Genomic DNA, 10,247 nt, shown 5'->3' on the forward strand with positions numbered 1-10,247 from the left:
TATAATTGTCTTCATGATGCCCTGAACAATAAGAGCACTAAAAAAACACTGAACACAGCTCTGTGTTATGATTTAATTGCAAGACCATGTTGCTTAATCACTTGATTTGTTATTCTGTTATTGGACTTGGAAATCTCTTTTCAGTCAAATAGCCACTTTAATTTATAATCACTTGTGCTTGACTCCAATTTTAATTCTGACTGGATTAACATTTCTCTCTGTGCTGCACCACAGGTCAAAAAATAAGAGTACAATACAATTCAACATGTAATTTGCTACTTTTATATCATCTGCATATTTTTTTCAGGTTATTTGGATGTCTGAAATCTAAATGCCTCAGAAGTTTCTCATGTCTTTGCAGGGTTTTTTTTTTTTGTTTGTTTGTTTTTTTTTTTTATTATTATTGAGTTCTGTCTTTTTGTGTGTGTGTCTGTGTGTTGTGTTTTTGAGATGGACTATGCCCTTGGCTTCTCAATGAGCTTGGGTTGGTTGGAGCTATTTATATTTGTTTGCAAGCCTGGCTTGTTTAATTCTTCCTTTTAAACAGACGGGTGTATTTCCGTCATATGTGTTGTTGCTGGGTATTTGTATTGTGTTTTATTATCTGAATGTGTCTTCAGTGTGTCCTCAGCTGATCAGTTGTGCCAAGAGAACTTTGTGCCCATGATGTCTTACACAAAGCCTCACACACATATAGTGTCTGAAAGTCTCACAATATTTTCCCATTCATGGTCGCAGACTTTCAGAACACATTTTGCGCTTGCATGTGAAGCCACAGCAGTAAAGCAGTCATTGTAACAACTTATTTTAGACTAGAGTGACATTTATCTAGCACCCATAAGCGCTGATGCCTTTGTGTCCAATGTTGCATACTTTTTTGCTCAGGATTTCAGTTAATGTTAACATAATGTCAACATACCAAAGTAGAAAAAAATCAAAAACAATCACAGAGAAAATGTCTGTTAAACACGTGCACATAGAAATGAGCAGCTGGTTCAGCTTGGCTGGTGGTATGAGCAAGGTCACAAAGGGGTGGATTCACTCAGGAGCTGAAAATATGGATTTCTCCACTAGGTGGCAGCAAAGCCGAAATATATTGTGACAGGAAAGATGTGTGGCTCTGTTTGTCAGGCTGAATCAGACAGGATAAGAAAACAGCTGCTGTCCTGCTCTCTGTGGGTGGAGACTTTAGTTTGTTGCACATCTGCACATAGTCAGTGATGTCAAACCAGGAAATTTGTCTTTGGCAGCATGTCCATGGCCTAATGTGCAACATAACCGAATGTTTAAACTCACACAGTCTGACATGATTGTGCGTTTATCTGCTAACCCTCCACCAATCTTCTCATCTCCCTTTCACTGTGACTGAATGTGTTGCAAAGCACCAATGCCCATATTCCTGCTTTCTGGCTGGCAGCTTTCTGAACTTATACCCGCGAGTAACAGAATCCTCAGTCATTCAAGTGACAGCACTGTTGGAAAGATAAAAGCAATTTACATTTTGTGACTGATCCTCCATTTCTACTGCATATTTCATAGTCTGGTTGTGTTGCTCTATATGACACAAGTTAGAAATAAAATGATAGAGAGGAAGATGGCTTGGATCTCTATTTCAAAAAGACCACTCTTTTTTCCTGTGCCCACAGAGTTAGCCCACTTCCAGTTTATTTGTTGTTTTTGGGCACAAATTCTACTGTTTTTGTCATTGTTGTCAATGTCCTCACTTGGCTGTCTTAAAAATTGCTCTAGGACTGACATGTTGTCAGTATTGTTCCTGTCTCTCTTGTGGTCATGGGATGAGTGAAGTTATACCAAGTTTGTCCAACACTGTTTAAAAAAAAAAAAAAATCGAAATTGGTTTGACTCCAAATCACACGAATTCCAGCTGCATTTTCTGTTTTGATTTCTACTTTGTTAGTCTAATGTGGATATTACAGTCTATTGGGTAACCTCAAACAAACGTGATCCATTGGCTACTTCTGACACTGTCTGCATCACTGTTGACATAAAGCTATTGCATTTCCCACATACCACACTTATACGTTCATATTAAGAAAAAATGGATTGAAAACAAAATTCAGGGTATTCCTTTGACAAATGACCTCAGCCAGTTTAATGTGAATTTATTCCCTCTGAAATGAAAAGAAAAAAAAAAAAAAAAACAGCCAATATTGCTGTCTGTTCTCTTCCACAAACACTTGCTTTCTGTTATTTCTATAATGAACAATAGCAATTTTCCATTGTGCAAAAACTGCACTGTAGTTGTACTGACCCTTGTGTCTGGGAGATACCGTATAAGCAGCCTTAGTTTTTGCACTGGAATAATGAGCAGCTATGGATTGTATATACCACCATCTTATATGTAGTGGTCTACTGCCCTGGCGAGGACACAAAAGACAATTGAAAATGGTACCAAAATGACGATTGTATGTAAATCGATCGAATCAATGTAAACTACTGTTGCTGGTAATCCAATGAATTTCAAACTAAAAATATCACATAGACTGCTCAATAATGCTTGGCTTATTGTTGGAGACTAAAGGCTCAATAAATCACAGTCCACAAATTCTGACATAGCTTGAAGAAGAGTCTCAGCTCCATCAGATCCAACGTCAGAGGAGAGGATTGTGCTCATGAGACATTTTAGGATGCCATTTTTATTTCCTGCTCAATATTTAATGCTGCTGGATTACCTGTGAGCTGTCAAACAAATGAATTGTTACCACAATGTAGTTGTTATGTACATGCAGCCTCTATGAAGTTAGAACAATAATGTCACATATGATGCATTATTGTCTTACACAGTGATGTGTACAGCCAGGAATGGGCTTTCTGTTCAAAAACCGTCAAGCAAAATGTCCTCGGTATTTAAGCTAATCATTATGTAACTGATAATAAGATTGTCAATATCATACTGGAATCTAACTGTTGTCACTGGCCTGTTTGAGGTAATCTAATTACATAATTTGACAGTGAGGGTAATGGAGCTGGTGGCAATAAACACTGTTAACTGAAGCGATCCTGGCGATGATCCTGACAATTAATTACCATGGAAGATACAATAAAGTCAGTCTGCTTGGTAAACCAGGGTTTGGTCTTGTGGGATTTTTAACCCAATAATTGGGTTCATATTTTTGTTATAATTCATGTAATATATGTATTTATTTATTTTGAGAAATCTGGCCTCTCCAGTTACACATAAATACATACACGATGGCAAAAAGGCCTTTGTCTTGATTCACAGACTAATGTATCAATGGAAACCAGGCTTATTTAACCATTTTGTTATTCATTTTGTTAGAGATAATATCTTGTATGATATTCCTTCAATATCTATGTGATTCAGTAAGTATAGTAACTTTCTTTTATTTTTTTTTTTATTTTTTTATGCTTTCTATGATCTTCTAATTTCTAACAGCACTCCAATTCCAGCACTGTCAGGTTTGATCTTTTTTAGAAAGTCACTGTGTGTGAGCCTCTTATGCATTATTGTTTGACTCTGTCCCTTGCAATGAAAGTACAATGCACAATCTGTGGCGAATCTTTTTAAGAAAAACAATAGTAAATATATAGTTAATGTCTTGGTAGGCAGCAGGAAATTAAGGGAGGGTCACCAACACAAAGAGCTGGTTCAAGTGTGTGTTTTTGTTAAAGTCTGAGAAGCTCTCCGCGGTTTTGAGAACGAACCAGGATTATTAAGGACTACAACCTTTCTCACTCCATTAAATTCATCTGCTACATAATAGATCATTTGAAAGGTTGGTATATTGATGTTATTGATTATCCTGGCCCACTAGCATAATCAGTGCGACGTTGTGATGATAATTTTGGGTGTCGTAAATTTCAGGTCGGTCTACTGCACATCCAATATTCATAAAAGTTATTAAAATGTCTGCCATCCAGAGGCGGAGCATTACAGGCTATAATACATTGCTTATTCATGTTTATGTGTCAAGTCTGTATTTGCGTTCTTTGTATGGGCTTTGTCCTGTAAATGTGTGTTTAGGGATCACTTCATCATTATTTAGGAGAATTGTGTCTACCCACATAGACATCTTTTATCATCTTTAAGGGAGGATCATTTTTATCATCTTTTTATCATCTTTAGACGACAAGGAACAATAATTTGGGAGGGAGCTGAGTTAAAAGCTTTGTTCTGCATTACAAGTATCTGTTTATTGTTTGTATTTGCCATCTGATTCACATTCTATAGTTGTCTATTGACAACAAAGCGCGACCAACAAAAGCTTACATCAGTTTATTTATGCAGCGAGACAGGAGGAAGAAAATTTAACCAGAATGTGCTGGTCCCATCAGAGTATATCTACAAACCACACATTTTCAACTCCTTTTGCATGTAAATAATCAAATAATAAAAATGTGTATTGACATTAGGAGTTCAGCACTGGATCAATGCACAGCAGACATGAAATGCTCCTCTTGTGCATCTTCTGTGAGCAAAATTTCATATCACAATCGCTCCTGCTTTATAGCTCTGAGTATTTAGCATGTGATCCTTACTTTATGAAGATGATTTAAAGTTTCTGAGTGCAGAATGATGTTGACCCCAGAAGGCTGTTTTCAAACGAATCTGCTACATTGTCCGTGTTCACTTATGTGAGTATAATCCAACTAAATATGAGCAGAATTTTGTAACATCCCAAATATCAGACTAGTTTCAAGCATAGTCCTTGAATGTATCAGTAGGAAATCCTACAGCCTGTGGAGGTTTTCGTTTATCTGCTTTAGTTTTCTTGCTAACTTCATTGAATCGGTGTATTTGTAGGTCACAGCTGGGTCAGATACCTACAATGAGTTTATGCATGCAGGGTCTAAAGAAAAACCTGAATCAGCGGCTGAATTAGGTATCATTCATTGGAGCAGAATATCACCCTAGTACTCTGAATAGAGCATGGAACATGGAAACATCATTAAAGGCCTCACATTATTATGAGTTTATTGTGTGTGTTTGCAGGGGTCCCCTCCTCTCATTTCCCTGCTACCTGCGCCTGGAGCTGACAGTCCTTCCGGTGCTGGATGTTCCTCCGCACATCTGGCTTTGTTGTCTCTGCCGCGCTGAGCCCCAGGGTTCACCTGCGGCTGTTTGCCCAACCGCTTTTCCCAGGCTGAGAGGAACAGAGAAACCAGTCACTGCTGGAAACAGGCGGCGGGAAAGGAGGGGACTGGTTTGAGACGCGCACAGGAAACTGATGGAAGAGGCAGCATTTCCAGACGTAATCAAATGTAGTTTGATGTTACTTTCATAGAAACTGCCCCTTCTTGAAAAATATCTAATACCCAGAGCAGTTCTTGGGAAAATTGAATTTAACATGAAAATAAAACATTCTCAGTATGGATGAGGGACTGAGCAGGACTCAGGGAAACTTCCATTGTAGTCCTTTGTTTTCACCATCGCCAACTCCTCTGACCACTTGATGGTGCAGTCGCTCTACTGCTGAGGAAAAAAAAAAAACTCGCGCTCAACATCAAGGCTACAGCTCTTGATGTCACCCAAAAGACGAAATGGATTAGCACACATTTGGAAAAGTTTATTTGAATAAAGCACACTTATAATTAGTGAAATTAAGCCCCGTTTTACAGGCCTGGATCAAAACACTACTCAGTGAGTGGTGAAAATCTCACCTACTGTATCCTCTGTGAATAATGTCATTTATAGACTTCAGCAGGCGGGATCAGAATGTATGTCTTCACAAATTTAATATCTATATGAAAATGCTTTCAAACTGCTTCTTACAATCTTTTTTCACATCCTTCTCAGCACAAAAAGTATTCAAAGCTTTTCACAAGGTAGCTGTGAAATTAGTATGCAGCCCCAGAAGAGCAGTCAGTTTTGAAGAGAGGGGAGAGGCGACGATGGGAAATGAAGGAGAAAAAAAGGGGCTGGATGGAGAATTGCACTTTTAGCTTTACACACACCAAAACACAGTGGCAGCGGCAGCCTGCTGTGGAATCTCTTGCTGAGTGGGGCTGAAATCAGCGGAGCGAAGGATGAAGTGGAAGGAAGGGGGGAAGGACTGAGAAGAGGGAGAGCGAAGAAGTAAGGGATACATAACAAATCTGAAGTGACATAACTGGATATGCCCCCAAATAACACACTGATGTCTGCCTCATTTTAATCCCATCTGTCTGCTGCTATTCTTCGCTCCTCTGCTTTGTTTATGAGACGTTTTTTCCCCCTTCTACCTCACTGCTCTTCACACTTTACCCACTTTTCTTGCATCACTGTGTGCTAACATCCTTTATTCGCCCATTCCTTTGCTCTCATCTCTGAGCTTTGCAGTAGTTCCATGTCCACCCCCCCAACACAGACACACACCCGCTCCTTCTGCACTCTCTCCACCCCCACCCCGTCTACCTCTCCTGTCTAATAATAGCCTTAATGTGTTATGAGTATGCAGTCTGTCTTGCTTGCAGCAGCTCCACCATCCACTCATAATCCCTCCCCTGCTTCTCTCCGTCAATCCTGCCTTCTTACCCCGGTCAATGGTATGGTTTCTTTCTCACCTCCCTTTCTCCTTCTTCATTTCACCTTCCTTTCTCCCTCCATATGTTCTACTGTCATAACTCTTGGTGTTATATCACCTCCCTTCCGCCCTCTTCTCCTCACCTACCTCTCCTTACCCAGTGCTGCATGGACATGCTGTGAACATGTGGTCTTCTTCCTCACCCCTCCCACACTCTGGCATCTTTTGTCTCTTTCACTCTGTCACCTTGTTTCCTCTTTCCCCCTTCTCTTCTTGCTCTCTTACACTGTGGTTTGGGTAGAACATCCATAATTTGTACTCTCCCTACTGTACAATGACAAGGAAGTCTATTCAATTCTATCCTATCCTTATTTTCTTGTTTCCATAGGTTTTCTCTTTTAGGAGTGTGAATATGTGCTCCTCAGTTCCCTGTTGGACCTCTCGCAGTCCTTTGACTTTGTGTGTAATCTTGTCTCTATCACACACACACCTCCCTTCCATGTGTCTCTATTTTCTGCAGGAGTGTGTACCATGCAGGCTGTCTTTTTCCGTGCTTCATGTCCCTTTTACACGCTCTCAAAACTTTGCAAGCTTGTCTGATTATATATCTGCTCTGTTTGCGCCCATGCATGTATCTGCTGATATATGCATTCTTCTTTAGAAGTGTGTACGCGGGTATTTGTGCACACATGGACATCTGGTGTGATGTATCCAAAAAAGTCCTTCCACCGTACAACACTGATGAATGTGCACGGACACAGACAGACAAACAAAAGGAGCCACACAGATGAAAGCAGAGACATTTTGTGGTTAAATTCCCACAGTTGCTGTGTGAACCTCATTATAGCGTCCTAGGTATAAAATGAGAGAAGAGAGCAGATCCAGAACAACAGAGCGCCGGGGGGGTAGATGTTTTCTTCTTCACACAGTTATACAGACAGGTGGACTCTCAGATGGGTGAGCTGAGACTGTCAGGCACAAAATTGTAAAGCCCACTTCCAAAAAACGAACAAACAAACAACCCCCCCCCCCCCCGAAAAGAAAGAAAAAAAAAAAACAACAACTCCAAAACACTCAAACTCTCAATGTGCTGGAAGGTGAGGGGCATCCAAGGGAACATAATCCTGAACTGCTTTTAGTCTAACTCAAATTGCAGCAAAGATGAAGATAACGTTGCCTGAGGAATCAGTGGTTAAAATATGGTTGAAATTAAAGCTGGTTGGACATTGTGTTTGAATTTACGGTGTCAAGTCATCATGTAGTAATTTAATAGCTCAGAGTCAGGGTTAACGAATGCATGCACTTCAAAAATGAAATATGCTCTGGTGGTTATTTATGATCTAACCTCTAAAAAATCCACCCTTGTGCTCATCTTAGTCACACATATCTGCGTAATCAGTGTGAAAAGCTTGTAAGAGAATACCTGCAGGGCCAAAAAGCCTAAAAGGTAACTTTTTTTGAAACCCTAGATTGATTGACAGCGGGAGGGACCAATAGCAGCGCTTTCCTTAACAGCATGGCAGATTGACAGCGTCAGTTTTTCGCTTTGGTATGCTTTGTATTCTCACTGCACCGTCCTGGAGGGAAGTCTGACCAAAAGTTTGAGAGGAGACCTCCACTTCTGTTGCCACAAAACAGAGCAAAACAAACAAACCTTAATCAAACGGTCAGAGATAGGAAATTGAAATGTGACAGTTGATGGTAACAAAGTTGCTCGATAGTTTGTAAAACTTCATGGAAACATTGAAACTCCTTTTGGGTGTATTGTGGATTCTTACGGAATGAAAGAATAAAGATGATCAGGCCTCACTGCATGTGTTAAATATGTTTAGGATGCAGGTAAACATGAATATATCGATCTCTGTGAAAAGATATGGTTGCTGAACTGTGGGTACCGATAAGAGGTAAAGGATGTCAACACTGGTACAGGCAAGCTGTTTAATATAATAATATGTAATAAAAACTTATTTTAAAACATCTTAAATTTGTAAACTGGAACAAGACTCCTGGCAGAAGGACAAACATGATAATTAAGGTCATTAATAGATAATGGCCTTCATATTTATGTATTGGACTGCAGTGATCACTACGTAGAGGCAACGTTTACAGATTTGGCGCATGAATGAGGTTTTATTTCTTTTTCTAATCTCACCTCATGGACATTACACGTGAAGAAACAGGATAAATGCTGTATCTTGATGAACTGCCACCATCAGTGGAAGCTCCGGGCTTCCTCAGCCTGGCGGTGATATCTCACCTGTTCCCCGCACCGCGCCCGCGGGACAAATCCAACGCACCCTTCAGACGTGGCCTTTACTTTAATTGCCTCTCGCGCGCGTTTTGCACACCTGCCGGCGTCTGATTAATCGCCGCAATTCAAAATGGCTTCCATTTGTTTTGCAAGAAGGGAGTGTTTTTGTTTCTCCCCTCTTTGTTTTTGTCGCGGTTCCCCTCCCCTTGCAACGAGTGCTCAACTTCCAGGGGAGCCCTTTCTTCACTCCATCATGGTAAGGAGAGCTTGTTTACATGCCAAGTTTTCTTTTTCAAATTCAGCTGTCGCTAATGTGGAATATTTTCCGTGCTGATGTGCTGTTTGTGGCCTTGCAATGTGTTGGTTGTTGTCTATTCAAAGTTTGAGGATGAATATCTAAAAGTTGTGTCAAGCGCTGTCTGTGCCATGCAGCATTCAGCTGTGGTTGTCTCTCTGTGTGTAGGTTTGTTTGGGCTTAATATAATCTTTGACTGTATTACTGAGTAGTTTATTGGCTTTAGGTGTGTCAGCATGTCTGACAGAGGCCTTTCACTGTAGTGTTAGCTTGGCAGACCACAAACTATAGGTCAACATTTCTGTCATAGAACTCCCTCAGTTTAAACCAATGTCTTTCTGTTTAGGTCTACTTATGCCAAATTATATTCATGTACTAATACAAATAAAAAAATAAATATATATATATATAATATATATAAGTTGTTTTATTTGATTGTGTCAAATGGAGCAAACCTTGTGACCTTGTGCAAAGAGCTTGCATTTCTGGTGGACTGTAATGACACATGTCCAACGCCACCTGTCAGGGAATGTGTCTCGGTCATCCGCGCTCTTCTTGCCCTTTCCCTCTGCTCACCGTAAAGCTTTTGCCAGGCTTATGAAACTCTGCCTTTCACCTTAACATTTTTTAATCGTTCTGCTGGATGTAGCCTTCTGTCTTCTCAGGGGAAGGGTTATCGTCATCAGTCTCAAGTATTTGCTTGTTTTTGTTTTTAACAGGGAATGACAATGTCAGGCTGCAGATGACTCCTCTCCATACTTTTCTGTGCATGAATGAGCCTGATTTTGGTTGTTTAGTATCATAATCTAAGCTGAACTGAGCAACGTGGTATTTTCATTGATTATGTTAGCCGCTTGTTAGTCTAAATGTTGTATGCTCTGCTTGGAGGCTGCGTATGTGTTTGCTAATATGGTCAGTTTTTTCCACTTTTACTCTATTAGTGAGTTTTCGACAGGCTTAATCACTGACAGATTCTTCCCTGATTTATTTGTTCTTCATCATTTGATATCTCTAACTACAGAGTTTGACCATACTTTTGTGGATGTACGGTCAGTCACAGGCAGAGGTGGCAAAGACAGGAGGGATCTGTACAATTCTGTTTGTGCGCAACACTCATAGAAACACAGGACCCTGAAGGGGACTCAGCAGACAAGTAAAACTGTTTTTACTTTGCTGGTAATCGGGGTTAGTCTGCAACGAAATGGGACATAGATCC

This window comes from Echeneis naucrates, chromosome 18 (assembly GCF_900963305.1).
Source record: "Echeneis naucrates chromosome 18, fEcheNa1.1, whole genome shotgun sequence".
NCBI lineage: Eukaryota > Metazoa > Chordata > Actinopteri > Carangiformes > Echeneidae > Echeneis > Echeneis naucrates.